Source organism: Aricia agestis, chromosome 2 (assembly GCF_905147365.1).
Source record: "Aricia agestis chromosome 2, ilAriAges1.1, whole genome shotgun sequence".
NCBI lineage: Eukaryota > Metazoa > Arthropoda > Insecta > Lepidoptera > Lycaenidae > Aricia > Aricia agestis.
Window position 1 is genome coordinate 24,311,812 of NC_056407.1, and position 19,611 is coordinate 24,331,422.

The 19,611-nt window shown below is 34.4% G+C and overlaps 1 protein-coding gene across 1 annotated transcript in view; it reads right to left on the reverse strand.

Moving 5' to 3' along the window:
• The window catches only part of LOC121739781, a 91,342-nt gene that overhangs the window by 54,089 nt on the left and 17,642 nt on the right, over window positions 1-19,611 (reverse strand). Inside the window, exon 2 of the mRNA XM_042132346.1 lies at window positions 9,241-9,275. The gene's annotated coding sequence lies outside the window, so the exon portion shown is untranslated. The remainder of the gene's footprint in view (window positions 1-9,240; window positions 9,276-19,611) is intronic.

Below are 19,611 nucleotides of genomic sequence, written 5' to 3' on the forward strand. Positions count from 1 at the left end.
AAACTATAGGTTCTCGGGCGGATCTTCTCTATTTTTCATGTTTTTTTTAAATATCTTTGGAAATAAATATTAAGAAACAAAATTGTTCGGTTAAAGAATTTTTAATATAGATTTACTAACAATTTATTCAAATAAAATGTACAATTATCCTAGTTAATACTTATATTTCGATGAAATAGAGTTTTTTCGCAGGTAAGTTTGTAAATTAATTACAGCCAAAGTATTACGTTTTATTAAAATGTTTATGGTTTAAGGTATTTTAAATATTGTGCTTTATATCTCACATTTTTTAACACTTCGTTATTATATTGGAACTAGGTAAACCGGGAGTCACGGAATAACAAATTGGGGTTTATCCTCGCCTTAAGCGACATATGATACGACGCGACACTTTACATTCCATAGAACTAACGTTTGTAAAACGTCTTCCATAGAACTGACGTTCAAATACGTTCCATAGAACGTGAAGTACGTCGCGTCGTCGCGTCGTCGCGTCGCTATGCCGCGTAGTGAGGTCTCGCCTTTAGTCAACACACTTTCTTTGAGGCTTTCAAGCATAATTATTATAATTATATGGGAATATAATTAAATTATATTCCTACAACTTAATGTTATATAAGTGTCTCGTAATGGAATAATGTCTATATAAAGAACAACGTTTTAGCTTGATTTACATTTGATTTTCGATTGACTAAAATGAATTCGATTCAACCCAAAGCCGGTGACGAAATAATTTCCGAGTCATTTGCTAATTATGGTAAATATTGGAGCTATTGAGCGGATCACCGCATAATTACCCGCCCGCGATCATTTACCTACGGCTAATTTATTACTGATAAAGCGATAATATAATATGATATAATATATGGACGCTTCACACCACGTCAGTCTGGTCCCGTGCCACAGAGTATATTATAATAGTATTCCGTACCCGTGCTAAGTACCTGAAGGACTTAATCTGCTTCAGATACCAGACAACGAAAATATATATTTTATAACACTTTTATACTATACACAATACACATAGAGGCCAAAAATTGTGTTTTGTATGGAGACTATTTATTTTGTAAATGAAGTATAGCACTTGCAGTATACTACTTAGGGTTGATTCAGACCGCAACGTGACGCGTAGATTCATTTCTAAATTTGTATGGATTCGACAGATTCGCTAGACGTCTCACGCAATTGAAATCTGTCAAATCCATACAAATTTATCGCCTCGCCTTGTCGCGTTGCGGACTGAATTGACTCTTAGTGCGATACCGTCCCATCAACGTGGCAAGAGACCGGCACCGACAAAAATTCAAATATAATGCCACTTTATGACATAGGCTATAGGCTATAGGTTACGCTATTACAAAGCAGCGGCGGCATGGGTCACTAGACCAATCGGTGGAATATAGCTTACAGCCTGGATCATAAAGTGCAATTTATTTGAATACTAAACGTTCCGCGTAAATTAGATATTTCACAGACAAATTAGTCCACAAAAAATAGCCTATGATCCTTCACGTGGTCTACTTCTTATATGTGCCAAATAATACTAAAATTTCTGCAATAGTTCGTGAGATAAGCCCTTTTAAATTATTTTCCGCGGGTTTTCCACATTTTCCTCTATTTTTTCGCTCCTATTAGTTTCAGCGTGATAAAATATAGCCTTCCTCGGTAAATGGGCTATCTAACACTGAAAGAATTTATCAAATCGGACCAGTAGTTCCTGAGATTAGCGCGTTCAAATAAGCCCTTTCAAATAATTTCCCCCCGATTTTTCCACACTTTCCTCTATTTCTTCGCTCCTATTAGTCTTAGCGTGATAAAATATAGCCTGTCTTCCTCGATAAATTGGCTATCTAACACTGAAAGATTTTTTCAAATCAGACCAGTAGTTCTTGAGATTAGCGCGTTCAAATAAGCCCTTTCAAATAATTTCCCTCCGTTTTTTCCACACTTTCCTCTATTTCTTCGCTCCTATTAGTCTTAGCGTAATAAAATATAGCCTATAGCCTTCCTCGACAAATGGGCTATCTAACACTAAAATAATTTTTCAAATCGGACCAGTTATAGTTACCGAGATTAGCGCGTTCAAACAAACAAACAAACTCTTCCGCTTTATAATATTAGTATAGATTAAGGATCGGAAAATCCTGTCACTGTTTGTACTAAGCTTATTCCATTTATTGTATAGTTTCAGCTAGTCATAGCTCCAGTAACATTCCAGAGCATAATGTCGTAATAATAAATGACTAACTTAACTTCGAGTACTTTAGCCGTTGTCTTCACTCTTCACGTAACTTCAAACTTCTGCACTCAGTAGTTGCTAGTTGTAGCGTTAGGTACTTTACAAACTGATGCATAGCTAATACGTTGAGGAGAATTTACACTCAATATTAGCTACATCAACTGTAATATCCGAAATACCACGTGGACCACAGAAATAAATCAAGATAGAACGGCGACGCGCGTGCGTTGCTAAGGAATCGATCGTGTCAATTTTTGCTTTGCATTTAGTTAGAACAAATATCTTACCCATGGACAGAAATACCTCCTTGTAACCGATTCACTTTCGTACTTCTGTTTTTACAATTAGACACTGCACAACTCATTGTGCAGTGTCTAATTGTAAAAACCTTACCTCAGTATTTTTGCACAACCGCTCCGTAGTAATCAAGTCAAGAAGTGCGCGCTAACTAAATGAACGTTCAACAAATCTTGCTTACTTGTGCAAGATTGAAACACGCGTACTCCACCCGCTTAGCCATTCTATCTTGATTTATCTCTGTGACGTGAACTGTGGAAGGAAATAAAGTCTGCCAGCTGCAGTTGGGCACATAATATTTTCCGTTTTAATTCATTTACATTAGTTTTTGGCAGGTATTACACGCATCAATAATCGTGTAATAGGCGCAATTAGAATCAGGAATTTTCGGAAATCCATAGCTTGTTATTATTATTTTTTTAGCAATATTCCGCGAAATAAGCCACAACCTTTAAGTAAATGAGTGTACGCATGCCTATGCGTCACTCTCCCTCCTCTCCCACACCACACTGCCTATGTGTACACTCGCATGCAAGAACTTGCAAACACCACCACCACGCAAGCAATAATGTTAGCAAATCCATGCAAGGCCTCTCATCACCATGTAAGTTGAAAACCTCAGAGGTTGTGCTTCAACTTGAATGGTGGTTAGAGGTCTTGCACGAATTTAATTTCACGGAATATTGCTAAAAATAAATAAAATAACAAAATACTCAATTTCATTTAAATTTAACAAAAATGAAACTTTGTCAAATCAATGTGGCATTGTATTAATGTATTGCGCGGTTAATATAATATGTCATTGAAATTTGGTATAATAGCCGTATAGTAATCGTTACTGAGTTGTTTACTATTGAATCATTATTCAATTGAAACAAGTTTACCTACTGCATTGCATAGTTCGATCAACGGTGTTCTCTATTTTCTTTTTTAGTGTGGAAGAATTAAATTTCACAAAATAATACTCTTAACCTACGATCTATACTAATATTATACATGGGAAAGTGTGTTTGTCTGTATGTCTTAATACACATAGACAAGACACCAGAGATAACTCTCTTCACGCTCTAACTGCTGAAATCATTTTGCTGAAGTATTTTTTTTAAAAGAAGGCAGGTCACTGTAGCCCTGATGTCACTGCGACCCATGAGGATCTATTGTGACTCCTTCGCACTAGAGTATCATCCCCAACCCAATACTGCTCATAAATTGAACGATAGTAGATTAACGAAGTAAATAGCAAATCTAATAATGATAAATGGATTACTAAGGGAATAAAGAAATGTTGTGTAAAAAAGAGGTCACTATACATTAAGTATAAAATATCAAATAAGAATAAAAATGATAAAAATTTGTACAAAAACTATTCTAAAATTCTTAAAAATTGCATGCATAAATCAAGGAAAATTGATAACATAAACTACATAAAAAATCTACTAACAAATGGAATGTGATTAAACAAACGATGGCAAACAACAGGGCTCTATCAGAAATAGATACTAGATGAGAATAATGAAAATATCACGAATCCTACATTAATAGCAGAACAATTTAATCATTTTTTACGCGACTATATAAAAATACTGACATATTACAAAAAAATAATAATAATGACAATAATAGTAACGGACATGATAATACAGTTAGTAATAATAATAATACAGTTTTCTTACGACCAACCACTCCTCTTGACATTTATAATACAGGGTGTAACAAAAATAAGTGATAATACTTTAGGGTGCGTACGTGTTCCTTGTAGAGATTTCACTGTGAAAGTAGCAGCGCTAAAAGACCAAAAATTTTTTTCACTTTTGTATGGGGAAACTCGTGACGCTCGGGCCCTTGCTTATACAAAAGTGAAAAAAAAAAATCATCTTTCAGCGCTGCTACGTTCACAGTGAACTCTCTACAAGGAACACGTACACACCCTAAAGTATTATCACTTATTTTTGTTACACACTGTATAATTTTATCTTTAAATAATACAAAATCAACTGGATACTATGATATTAATACAAATATATTAAAGAAAATTGCAAAATTTATAGCGATACCACTGTCGCATATAATTAATCAATCATTTGAAGAAGGCGTTTTTCCCAAAAGATTGAAATACTGTATTGTAAAACCGCTCTTCAAAAAGGGCAATAGAGACAACATGAACAATTATAGGCCGATAACATTAATACCTGCAATCTCAAAAAAATTCGAAAAAGCTATTTATCAACAAATTGAAGCATTTATAGCAAAATATAATATTTTAACTAAAAATTACTAATTGCTCAACAAATCTAGCATGCTTCAGATTAACAAAAACGGTTACGGAAAGCTTAAGTCAAGGTAATCGAGTAGTCTCTATTTTTCTTGACATGTCAAAAGCATTTGACCGTGTAAATCATAAAATACTCCTCAATAAGCTATCAAAATAAGCTCAATAAGAGGTAACGCTTTAAGCTGGATTGCCTCTTACCTACGTAATCGTTCACAACGCGTAGTAATAACTAAAACAATAAAAAAAAGAATGGCTACGTCAAAAAGATCTACAGATCAAAATAAATCGTAATCGATTTTGGAATTCCCCAAGGAAGTATCGTAGGGCCTCAAGTGTTTCTTTTCTATATAAATAATTTCCCAATAAGTATACCCCATGACTCTATTTTATTCGCTGATGACATTACTATAATAATTAAAGATAAAACTAATAATACTTTGACATTCAAAAATGAAATTAATAACACTCTTAATTTGACAAAAAAATGGCTAGAAAAACATGACCTCATTATTAATATTGACAAAACTAATATAATAGAATATCAAACTTATAATAGAAAATCCATGAATTTAAATATTACATTGGATGGTAAAATCGTACAATTTCTAGACAATACATTATTCTTAGGAGTAAATATTGATAAATATTTTAATTGGAAAAAGCACATAGAAGCAACCTGCTTAAAATTAGACCAATTTGTCTTCGTATTAAGAGGAGTCCACACCGCCCTTTTCTCCATACAAACGTTGTCCCCTGTTTCCTCCCTGGATAATGCTAGTAGAGTTATAATTTTTTTCCTGAATATCTACGGCCACTAATACAATGTCCCTATATTTTCTTTTTTTTCATAATTTAATTATTAAATAAGATATGAACGTTCAAAAACCCAAAAAAATGGCCAGATTTTCCGCTGTGTTCAAACATCCAGAAAACAGATTTGGCTAGATTATACAAAAAAAATTAAACATAGGAATACAGCTCAAGCCTTTCTTTAATCTTTAATGAAAAAAGTACTTAAATCGGTTAAGTTTTGGAGAAGGAATCAGGGGACAACGAATCGTTGATTTTCTGCAGTTGTCTCTATCGCGTTCTGCGGTATAAGCTTGAGGTAAGGGAGACAGCTATATTACACGTACTTGTTTTTAATTTCTCTAGCCCCTGGTGTATCCTCTTAAACCGATTACGAAACGTGAGCACTAAAGAATTGGTGTTGCTAGCATACCATGGCTATGTAGCTTCAGTGCTAAGATATGGTATTATTCTCTGGGGCAACTCAACAGATTGCGAAAAAGTATTTGTTGCCCAAAAAAAATGTATTCGTGCCATATTTGGTGCAAATTATACTGAAAGCTGTAAACCACTTTTTAGGAAAATTAATTGTCTGCCTATACCATGCTTATATCTGTTCGAAATAAATGTATATATTAAAAATAACATTAGTCTTTTTGACAAAAAATTAGATAACACAAGCCGATCACTGAGACATAAAAATAAATTATGCGTACCAACACAGAGGCTAGACGTTTTCAAAAAAAATGCCTACTGTGTGGGAGTTAAAATTTATAATCACTTACCTGACATTATTAAAAACAATAACCCCAGAATGTTTAAAAAACAATTATTTGAATTATTGATAAAAAAATTTTATTACTCAGTAAATGAATTCATTAATGATAAAGTCTTGAATAAAATGTAATTAATGTATTGTAGAGTATGTAAAATTTAATGTTTTTAATTTGTTTTCATCCATTTCCATTGTAAGTTTGTTATGACTTATGACCTATATTTAAAAATTTGCACGCCATACGTGGCAGAATATGTCTGAGCTAGCATATATTTTTAAACATCTTTTTGTACCATATTCTGGCAAATAAATATTTGAATTTTGAATTTGAATTTGATATGGTTGGGGTTGGTGCCACGAATTTCCTCTGTGGACGAGTATTCGTGGCGACCAAGGTGCCTGTCCCTGCTCTGTAGTAGGGCAGGGCAGTCGATGAGTCGCTGAGGTATGGATATACTTTTATGCCGGAAACATGTACAGTTACTGCAGTATTCTGGCGAAACGGAGTTACGGGCATCATCTAGCAATAATATCTCAACCTGGGTGTTTTAATATTTTATTTATTAAGTTTTAACACTAGTTTTATTACCACAGAAAATACAACAGGTATAAAAATGTAATAAGACTAATTTCTGTTTGGAGGAGTTTAGGAGAAATAAAATTTACAGTCACGATCTCGAAGGTGCTCTTTAGGGACTTTTAGCAGAAACGAAAGTTTTATGACAAAAAGTTTTGCGAAAGTGCTTTTAAATTATTAAAAAGTTCGTTTTAGGTTGATTGTAAGGATTTCCAAAAATTTTATGTACTATTTACCACAAGAAACGTTATTGTGCGACTTAATAATTTTTATGTTATAATAATATTCGTATTACCAGCAACTGTAGTATAGTAATCAGTAAGGGACAAGGGTGCACAATTTAATATCATGTTGTGACAGATTAGAACGTTTAAACAAGTTATACCTATACAGTGCACACTCATGTATGTAGTAGTGATCATTAAAAGCTTACTAATTACTATATTGTATCCCTCTTTTACTTAAGTGGGTAAGTATCTGAAAAGCTTATACCTTCATAAAAATATTAAGTTGTATGATGCTCTTTGTGCTCTCAAGCTCTCGCGGCTTACCCAGAAGCCCAATTCGCATTTCCCAAATGTAGCTTCGATCACCCGCTATCCCACTCGCACATGAGAAAGCACGTGTGCACGTGACTGAGACGACTGAAGCAACGTTTTGTGGTAGGAGAATTAGCCCCCTGGTGTAAAAGTACCGCTGATTCGTAAATAGCTGTTGTGATCATCTGTTGCAAAAGCAAAGATCTGAAAATGTGTATCAGCTCTAGAGCATTCTTAGGACACAACATGAGACAAAAAGTATTTCTCGTAACTAAAGAAAATATGAACATGTCAAATACACAATACACAACAAACAATAAGACTTTAATTACGAAATATAACAAATTCCACATACTCGTATTTCAAAATATCATATTGCGTCTCGAAAAGGTATTATTGTTCCTTGAAAATAATTATTTGAGCTTGAAATTGGTTGCATTCCGCTAAAATGGAATCCTTTGTGGCGCCTGTATTGTCTGGCGAAGAGTAACTTGCTGCAGGTTCTGCCAGAATCAATATACAAACTTGCTATATTTAATTACACGAGGTATAAAAGAACCGTATTTAAAGAACGATAAGTATTATTGTAACTTAATTATTGTATGACTAGATGACGAATTCCATTGCGCCAGAATTCTTATCTCGTAGGAACCGTACATTTTTGCGGGATGAAAATGATCCTTAATCAAATCCCGGGACTCAAAGGATCTACATACAACATTTCAGCTAAATTGCTTCAGCGGTTTGGGTGTTAAGAGGTAACAGACAGACAGACGGACAGATAGAGACACATTCGCATTTATAATATTTGTATAGATTATGAGGTTGCACTAATGTGAGTCAAGTGTTTTACAAGGGACATACAAAAAGTTCATCTTTACCCAAAAAGACAAGTAGGCATAATATAATATGATGGATGGATGAATGGATAAAGAGTTATATTGTGCTTAATTATTTTGGTTCTAAGAAACTTGGCCTTACAGGCCAAGTAAAAAGTACTATCTATCATAATCATCCTGATAGATAAATTGATACAAACAGTTGAGTCTTTTGTCTCAAAAGCATGTTTTACTTGACGTACTTACCTAAATAATATGATTAAAATAATATAATTATTAGAAATATCCATTTAGGAGCAAAATGTGACAGTCAATTTCGGATGCGAAAAAGCTTCCAAATAGAATTTACACTATAAGCTAATAGAAATAAATCAAATCTTATTCCCGAATTTTTCATAAAACAGTAACGAATTCTCACGAATAGGAAATTCAGTGACACAATTTAGGGCGACGATAAAATTTATTATTTCGGAATCGTGTGTCGTAATTCAGCCAACATAAATTCCAGGCCTTTCGGAGTTGTGTGGAGATATCGCAGGCTTTGTCTCAGGACGTGCGCACACTTACCAATAAAGTATTTCGAAATTGACGAATATTCAATAAATTGGTTTGATTGATTTAATAATATTTTTGCCTACAGAATGCATGATGATTAATACTATAAAGTATAATGCATCTTATAAAATAAATTATATTTAAAAATATCTTATTGATATAAATAAATAATCATATTATTAAAGATAGAAGATTGCCTGAAAACAGTCCCGACAGAAATAAGAAAGCTCATTTGTGTAGTTTCTATTACCGATTACCTACATATTTTGTTATTAGTGTTTTTTTAATAACGTACAAGACAAAAGTCTTCTGTTATACCTTATTAATTCAAGTGATATGAATAAAACATATTATTTACCTGTATATTTCCCGCTCGCCTCCAATGATCTCTATCTGTACCGGGAACAAAAATACATTTTATAAAGTATTAGTTTCATTTAAATTTTAAAAATGAGGTCCACTTATCTGGAATAATGTTTACCATGGATAAAATTATTTAATCATTATTTTATCCATGGAAAGCATTATATTTTAAAACCTCCATCGTGGGTATCGTAGACACAATATATTTTCAATGTTTATGCGGTAGCCGACTGCCGCTTGGGGATTGATGTAACCTTAACTCACATTGATGCAAGAGCCTAAGTGAAGTAAAATCATCTCTTCTTTCCTCGTCCGCGATTTTGTTAGTTGGTGTACGTCAGCCCTAAAATGCCTTTACACAGTTTTTTCTCCCCCCGTTTGCCCACATCTCTGTTTTACGGCCGCCCTTGCGTCGATTTCACTTGCTAATCTTTTTCCAGCAAATCCTGTTTGCTTTGTACTGGATTTTTGAACGCAAACTCCATAGTTTTATGTGATTTTTCGCGGAACTTTTCTCACCTGAATATTTATGATTTTATTTTCAGATGCTCCAAACGAAAAAGCGATATACACGAATAAACAAAACTGTCATCATACTTTAAATGAGTTGATTGTTACTTTATATTTTAAAAACAATTTGAAAGTTCACATCCCACTTAGCGTTAAACGACATACATTATACATAATTGGTTTTTCATTTCATCGGATTTTAATCCAACGGAATTAATTTAGATGATGAATAAAATAATTAATATTAATTTTTAGTGCTTTCAATTTGAAGTTTAGTCATTTGTTGAATGAATATTTATAATTAATTAATTGAATAAAATCGTACTCTCATTTAGCTTTGAAACAAATTTTAATTAAAACATATTACATGGCTTATACTGGACATTAAACTGATATGAGTCGTTACACGAAATGTTTTGAAATACAAAATTATATTTTAATACGATTGAATACTTATTGGTTGTGATTGTATCTCGTCGGGACTAAAATAGGGTAGATTATTTATTGAATACAATGACTATGAAATACTTGGTTTACTTAATAATCAGCCAAGTGCGAGTCGGACTCGCGCACTAAGTACCGTTATAGAGCGAAAGTGGGCAAAAATTGTGTTTTTTGTATGGGAGCTCCTCTTAAATCTTTGTTTAATTTATTTAATTTTACTATTAATTATTAAAGTACACATGTAATTAAGGCCATGTGAAAATTCCAAGTGCCTAGCTATTGCCGTTATTAATAATGACTTCTCAAGGATTCAAAGTATCTCCCAAACCTGTCATCAAAAAGCATAAAGAATTACCACCACACACTTTCACATTAAGAATATTACTATGGGTATTCGAGTCGCGCGGCCTGTCCAAGGTCGCTAGTTGCGGTCGCCAGTCGCCAACACTGGGGTCCCACCTTTAAGGGTCCAAGCGAGCGGGTGGTGTGACTTTGATCCCTTCTAGGAAGTTATAACTGTACTTCTCCATAAACTGATTTCCAACGCCCATTCAATATCAAAGCGACTCCGAATTGGAACTAAACCCTCGTAAAGAGACCATCAACGTCTTATTTTGGAAAGCCCTCTATAATGACTTATCGATTTTTGCGTCGAAAAATGCGGGACATTGTAAATTTTACAATTTACATGTCTATCTGTCTGTCTGTAAGTTTGTGTGTCTGTCCGTGGCATCGTAGCTTCCAGTGATTTAATCGATTCAATATTTTGCATTCTGATACTTAACACGCTTTATATCTCATATAAAACTAGCTGTTGCCCGCGACTTCGTCCGCGTGCACTTCAGTTTATAGCGCGCGGTGTCAACAAAATTGGTGTCAAAAGCTTTTTAAAACCCTGGTACCCCTTAAATCAAAATACCCAAAACAGCCGTGCAGTGTGCACATAATATAATATTTTTTTTTAAATTATACTTTTTTATACCAAATTTTAAAGCTTATTTAGCTTTACACAACTTAGCTGCATTACACAACTTTAGCTTTGCCCATAAACTATTTAGTATTTATTATTGGTAGGCTGTTTCAGATATCTATGTTGGTAGGTGAGTTATTTAATAATGTGTATAACAATCAAATTAATCAAAAACGTTTACACTTAACTCAACATGGTACCACCTCTTATAGAAATACATATGAGCAAGCGATAGCGTGATCTAGGCGACACTTGACGCCATCTGTTATGAGTTTTTGGAACTAACTTAATTTGGACAAATTTACGCATAAACACCCCCTTACAACCCCTTTTTCCAGTTAAAAAGTAGCCTATGTCCTTTCTCAGGCTTAAGACTATGTGTGTACAAAATTTCATTACAATCGGTTCAGTAGTTTTGGCGTGAAAGCGAGACAGACAGACAGACAGAGATACTTTCGCATTTATAATATTATATAGAAAGAAGATTCTTGTGTCACAATGTTACTTACCGTAGGTACTTCTCCGAAACGGCTTAACTGATTATTAGGTAGGTACCAAATTTTGTATGCATATTCAGTAGGTCTGAGCATCTGAGAATCGGTTTAAATAATAGTAAATTATTACAACTCGAGACTGACGGCGACCATTGTTTGTGCGTCGGGATGACGACGGACGTTGCCACAGTGCCATACTTATTTAGTCACTTCAATAAAATAATAGGGGCGGAATACTTTATAGTATGGCAAAACCACTTTTCCGGGACTAGATCAAAATCGGTCCACCCTGTATTTGGATGCTACGATGCCACGGACAGATACACACACAGACAAACAGACAGACAGACACGTCAAACTTATAACAACAACGTCTTTTTTTTCGGGGGTTAAAAATACATGAAAAAACATCTTAAAATTATACTGATACTATACAACCTAAAAGACGTGGTAAACTCCATATTTTACATCAAAAGACATATCGAATTCACTCCTTAAATTTCTGCAACCGGCAATTTTCGGATTCCGAATAAGCGGAGCTGCAAAACTTTTATTGAGATAGGTCAGGGGAATTCTGGAAACCTGATATCAGGATCGGGGATTTGATGCTCGTAATTTACAAGCGTATTGATATTCTGGGATTCCTTAAACGATGTTTGAAGTGAAGGCCGCGAGATAAACGTGTTAAACCGACGCGAACAAAATATCTTCATACGTTTTACAGAATGGTGGAACATTTTTATTTTTCATGTTATCATCATCTCGCCCACTAAATTTAAGTAGATTAAGTGAAAAAACCCATTTCTTGAAAAATATGCTAAATAATATTCATTTATCAAACAATACCGGCCAAGTGCAACTCAAACTTGCACACGTCGACAAAATGTGATTTTCTACTCTATTACAAAGACAGCAGCAGCCTGTCTGTATGTCCGTCTCAAGGCTGTATCTCAAGAACCGCGCTAGCTAGATAGTTGGCATTTTCATAACCTACGTTTTCTATTGCCACTAAGACTTCATCATAAAGAAAGTAACGTAAATATTTGAAGAAAGCTTCCATACAATCAATGCCTTTATTCACGGATTTTTATGCACTTTTCACAATTTCACTTTTAAACGTGGGAGAGCCATGCTTCGGCACGAATGGGCCGGCTCGACCGGAAAAATACCACGTTCTCACAGAAAACCGGCGTGAAACAGCGCTTGCGCTGTGTTTCGCCGAGTGAGTGAGTTTACCGGAGACCCAATTCCCTTCCCTATCCTCCCCTATTCCCTTCCCTTCCCATCCCTACCCTCCCCTATTACCCTATTCCCTCTTAAAAGGCCGGCAACGCACCTGCAGCTCTTCTGATGCTGCGAGTGTCCATGGGCGACGGAAGTTGCTTACCATCAGGTGACCCGTTTGCTCGTTTGCCCCCTTATTTCATAAAAAAAGTCGACATGATGATTCCTAGGGAGGTTCAGGCATATAATTTGTCAAGTTTCTAATGTGCATTTTAGTAAAAAATATTAACATTTGTCAGAGGTGTTGGAAAAAATTAAGCCATCTTTTGACGAAAACGCTGCCTAAGCCCTATGAGATGTGACATAACATAATAATATAGGGAGGAAATATTCCCCTTTTCTAGATCTACCAAAAAACGCTCGCTATAGAATATTATTTCTTTCCTTGTAGGTGAACTTGCTATGCTTATTATAGATTTCAGAAAATTGGTTATTGTATTAATGCAGTAAATTGCACATAGAACTTACGCTGCCGTTGAACTTAGCTGGTACCGACTAAAAAAATATGAAGATTGATCAAAGACATAGTTGAGGTGTCTATGTGTGTCCCAAAAAAGATCCTGGACTCAGGAGTTCCAATCAGATCACCACTTTCGTAAGCATGGTACCAAATTCAGGTTATACCCCATACAGCAACAATTTAACAAAAGAATTTTAAAAATCAGTCAACAAACGGAGGAATAATAATAAAATCAAGCGTTTTGAAGTAAAAGACTATGAGAAATACCGTTAATAAGGTCATAATGTGACGATGCATGTCATAATTATAGTGATGATGATGATGATGAATAATATAATTGATACATCATATTAGGTAATATGCTTTTAATTGTTGAAACAACACCGAAATTCCCGAACATATTATATCAGTCTATAAGTATTCAATAGTTTTAAACAGCACCTTCGGAACCAGGGTATACTTCAGTGCAAATTCCTATTTTTTGGTAGTGTATGCTTGAAGTCCTTCTGAAAAAATTCAAATCACGCTATGTTTCCATATAAATTTCAAGGAGTCCCCTCGATTTCTCATAGATTACATCATCAGATCACCATTTTTATGAACATGGTATCTAATTTGGACCATATCTTATGCAACAACAGAATAATTTTGAAAATCGGTCCACAAACTGCGGAGTAAAATACATAGGTAAAACATAAAAAAAGAAAAAAATATCCTCCTCCTTTTTGGAAGTCGGTTAAAAAGTAGCCTAAGTTACTCCTTGTTACATCAGCTATCTGCCAATAAAAGCCCCGTTTAAATCGGTCCAGCCATTTCGGAGATTAGCGGGAACAAACAGACAGACATACAGACAGACAAAAATTCTAAAAATTGTTATTTTGGTGTATGTACCGTCTAAATATTCATATGCATGTAGTAAAAACCCGTTATTTCAATATTACAAACAGACACTCCAATTTTATTTATATATATAGATATGTATAGATGTATAGATATAGATTATTAAAGCACAAATAAAACTTGAGAGGTGTCAAGGGACACCCGGATGGAATGAAGTTATAAAAAAAGAGAGCGAGAGAGAGAGATAGAGAAAAACACGCGCTACCGCACGGCTTACAACTGTAGCATTTTTGCTCTAGTAGTAATATACCGACACTTTTGTGTCATGTCGTCACAACTTTTTCTGTCTAGCTCCCGTTCGCAACGCACGATAAGGAACTTCGTTCCAATAATTAAGGATTTTGTGAAAGTTTCAAGTACGTAGCTGTTGTCATTATCGAGTACGAGCAAAAAAGGAAAAAAAAATCACGTTTGTTGTATTGGAAGCCCCCCTTAAATATACACTTTATATGGTTTTTAGTATAGTTTGTTGTTATAGCGGCAATTACAGATATACACATTACTCAATCTGTGAAAAAAAAATCAGAAGTCTAGCTATAGCGGTTTTTGAGATACAGCCTGGAGACAAACAGACAGTCAGATGGACAGACAACGAAGTCTTAGTAATAGGGTCCCGTTTTTACCCTTTGGGTACCCTACAACGGACTCATTTTATTTTCTAAGATTGAAAATAGGGCAATTTAAAGATAGGCGGGCTATTGATCTGATTTATCCAAGGAATCCAGGGCAATACATAATATAACTAAGCAAAACACTTTAAAGGCTTATTAATCCATCTACACTACTATTATAAAGAGGAAAGATTTGATTGTTTGTTTGTCTTGAATAGACTCCGAAACTACTGGACCGATTTGAAAGATTCTTTTACCATTGGAATTCTACATTAATTTTGCTGAACATAGGCTAAATATTATTTTGGAAGAAAATAGGGTTCCGTAAGATATTTGGGATTTTCGGACGCAAGGTGTAAAAAATCAACCAGAAATGTTACTTTTTTCGCGTACGCTGCCTAAACTATAAAAGATAGAACCATAAAATGTTCTTAGTAATTGTAGATCTTTTAAATATCTACAAAAAAGTCCGCAACACACTATACCTATCTATGTTGAGTGAGGCACAATAACCATATTTTATTAAAAAATCATGATATGTTTTTGGACTACATTTAAATGCCTTTATTTTACTCATGGCATTAATTCTTATCAAAATAAATTATTTCATTACTAAGTACAGTTAATGTAGATAATATTTAGTCTTTGAATGATTAAAATTGAACGTTTGGTTTTAATGTTATGGCGAAATTAGTATATTACGATTTCTGCTGCACGTTGCAAATTGGGCGTCGTCAAGGCGCGCCGCGTGGGTGTGCTCGCCCGGAGAGTCCACGTAAATATTAATTATTATTACCTCGATCATGGGAATCGCAGACACAATAGATTTATAATATAATAGTTTAAATGCGACAGCCGGGTGCCACTTCATTGATGGGATAATATTATAGTGCTTCATTAATTCATTACGTTTTGAATGACTATTATTTTTGAATTAATAATCAAACATAACACTTAAAATATAAAAAAAAAACAATAAAAATGTGTATAATAATTATAATATAGTAGTTACAGGCTAAATAGTGTAAACCATTTTTAATGTTCTGCTTAACATAAAGATTGACTAAGAAATAAAGATTGAAAAAAATATATTTAAAAATCAATGTCCACCCGTGCGAAGCCGGGGCGGGCCGCTAGTACTTTATAATTAGGGCATGTGTCTGTCAGTATTTTTGTTACCTCTTCACGCCCAAACCGCAATACCAATTTTGTTGAGGTATGGAAATACTTTGAGTCCCGGGAAAGGACATACGATACTTTCTCTCTCGGGAAAATTTGGTGCAACGGATTTGCACGTGTCATCTTGTAGGTAGTAGGCTGTTAATACTCTATTATATTGCAATGCTATTAGCAATATAATGCTGTAAAATTTCCGAACGAAAATAAAATAAAAATAAATTAAGCCTATCTATTTTCAACCCAATTTTTAAGAGAAGCCTTGTTATTAATAGACGCGGGCTATTGGGCAGTTTATTCTCGAGATTAAGGCCCCTACACCCACATATCGCGCAAAATGGGAGCGACAAAATATATCTTTATAGTAATGGGAAAATTGATTTAACGGTTGTATATAAATAAGGAAAACACATTTCGGGATCTCACGAGAACCACCGTCGATTGGGTCGTAAATATTTCAAAAATACAATCGCAATATTTTTGCCCGAAGTCTAAAAGGATTGGGCTTTATGATTTTGAGTAATGTAGATATCATGTACGCAGTTTCTTATAACTTTGCTCTTAGTATTCTCGGTAAAGATACGGTCCAAGTCAAGAGATGAGTTACACGACTTTAAATTTAATAGGTGCTGTGTGTACGTAATTTTGTCTTGCGGTTTGGACCATGGGTACCAAAATTCGTGTAATTTAATTATTGTACTTATAATTTGTTTGATATACTCCAATATAGAATTAATTTTGATTTAAAATATTATAATAACAAGGCAGTGTAAATCTGAGTCTGTGTGTTTGTAAGTCTGGAGAATCTGGAGGGTGATTTCGTTGACAGCGTTAGGAATTTCCGTGTCTTCAAGCGTTTTTGTCACAATTATTACTGGAAACATTGGAACACAACAAAATCCAACATTTACTTAGACTCAGCTTAGTAGTCTTAAAATTTATTCCCTTTATTTATTTGACTAAAGTCAAAAAAAAAAGTTAAAAATTAAAAAAGTCCGCGACACACTATACCTATCAATGTTGAGTGAGGCACAATAACCATTTTTTTATTAAAAAATCTTGACATGTTTTTGGACTACATTTAAATGCCTTTATTTTACTCATGGCATTATTTCTTATCAAAATAAATTATTTCATTACTAAGTACAGTTAATGTAGATAATATTTGGTCTTTGAATGATTAAAATTGGACGTTTGGTTTTAATGTTATGGCAAAATTAAAATATTAGATTTCTGCTGCACGTTGCGAATTGGGCGTCGTCAAGGCGCGCCGCGCGGGTGTGCTCGCCCGGAGAGTCCACGTAAATATTATTTATTATTACCTCGATCATGGGAATCGCAGACACAATAGATTAATAATATAATAGTTATGCGACAGCCGGGTGCCGCTTCATTGATGGGATAATATTATAGTGCTTCATTAATTCATTACGTTACGTCAGGGCTACAGCGACATGCCTTCTTTAAAAAAAAAAAATCATTACGTTTAGTGTAAACCATTTTTAAGTTCTGCTTAACATAAAGATTGAGTAAGAAATAAATATTGAAAAAAAATATTTAAAAATCAATGTCCACCCGTGCGAAGCCGGGGCGGGCCGCTAGTTTTCTATATACAGGTAATATTATAATTATAAGGGTTTGTAATATTTTCTATCTATTTGGGATACCAAACTTTAATAAAACTGGTTAATAATATTTTTATTACTTACCTTTGAAAAATTTACTAATTTTCATTATTCAAATAGGTATTACAGCTTGGCTATTTCACAGATTTTTATACCAAAGTCCAAGGAACAAAATATAAGAACATGAGAAATCGAAGTAGTACAAGTGATGTGTTATATAAAACCTGATTATTAATGATTCTCATAAAGAATAGATTTTCTAAACATTTTAAAACATATCACTAAAATATAACACAAGTAATATGGGGCAAGTTTCACAAATCGGATCACTTATTCAAAGTCCCAGCCAAAGTTTAGAATAAATTCCAATACTTTGCAAAGACAAGCGCGTCATAATATATTCATATAAATCAAACGGTGAAGCTAAACCGCGTAATGTCGCAAATATCTTTCTAAGAATCGAACTTTTACGAGAATTTTCAATACAAACGCTTTGATACTCACTCGAGTAAACAAACATGAATGCCTTTATACAACTTACACACAGAAAGCAGCTCTCAGTGTAGCTCGCGGGTCGAATACGCGGGGAGCTTTTAGGGTTCCGTAGCCAAATGGCAAAAAACGGAACCCTTATAGATTCGTCATGTCTGTCTATCTGTCTGTCTGTCTGTCTGTCTGTCCGTCCGTATGTCACAGCCACTTTTCTCCGAAACTATAAGAACTAGGTATGCTGTTGAAACTTGGTAAGTAGATGTAATCTGCAAACCGCTTTAAGATTTTGATACAAAATTGGAAAAATTATTGAAAATTTTAGGGGTCTCCATAGATACAACTAAAACAAAAAAAAAATTTCATCTTATCTATGCGTGTGGGGTATCTATGGATAGGTCTTCAAAAATCATGTAAAGGTTTCTAATATAATTTTTTTATAACCTGAACAGTTTGTAAGAGAGACTCTTCCAAAGTGGAAAAATGTGGACCCCCCCCCCTCTAACTTCTAAAGTAGGGGCATGATAGGTCTAAAAAATATATATGATGTACATTACTATAAACTCTACCAACGAAAATTAGTTCGAACGAGATCTAACCAGTACTTTTTTTTATACGTCATAAATGGTAAACCTTAATTTAACGTTCATGAAATCAACTGAAATATGAAAATAAATAAAAAACCTCTTAATTTCATAAAAATAAACCTTATCGCTGCTGCGGAATCCTTCATGGGCGAGTCCAACTCGCACTTGGCCGGTTTTTTTTAATAATAATAACTTCCACATTTCCCTTCCGATTTCGGTGACGGTGGCCAGTTTCATGTGTGTTCGCAGTACACAAGAGTCAAGAGCACTCTCTATTCCTTTTCCCACATAACCCAGCCGTATCGGACGGATGACCGATACGGCTGGCGGGAAGCTGGCGAGAGATCAGGCGCAGGACCAACCTTTACATGCCCATTCGACGCATGGATCATCTTTATACTAGTAAGACAATCAGGTGATCAGCCTGCATTGTCCAAACCAAACTTGGAAATAACATGTTTCCAACGCGAGAATCGAACCCACGACCGAGTCAAGAGCCACGCTCTAACCACTGGACCACGGGGGCGTGTGCGCTTTTATACCGTAAGCACATAGCAAGTGCTTATTAAAGTCATGGATTCTTTTATTTTACATACGTTCAAACAACTTAAGGGTCAAACTTTGCCCTTTAACGATAAAAAATGTTGGATAGCATCCTTTCACATTTCAATGAACAATAATTATTGTAATGTTCATTAAAATAATTAAAACGTCATTATCAATAAAGACACTATATAATATATCGCAGTAATCTGTTTTTTTTTATGAAATAAGGGGGCAAACGAGCAAACGGGTTATCTGATGGAAAGCAACTTT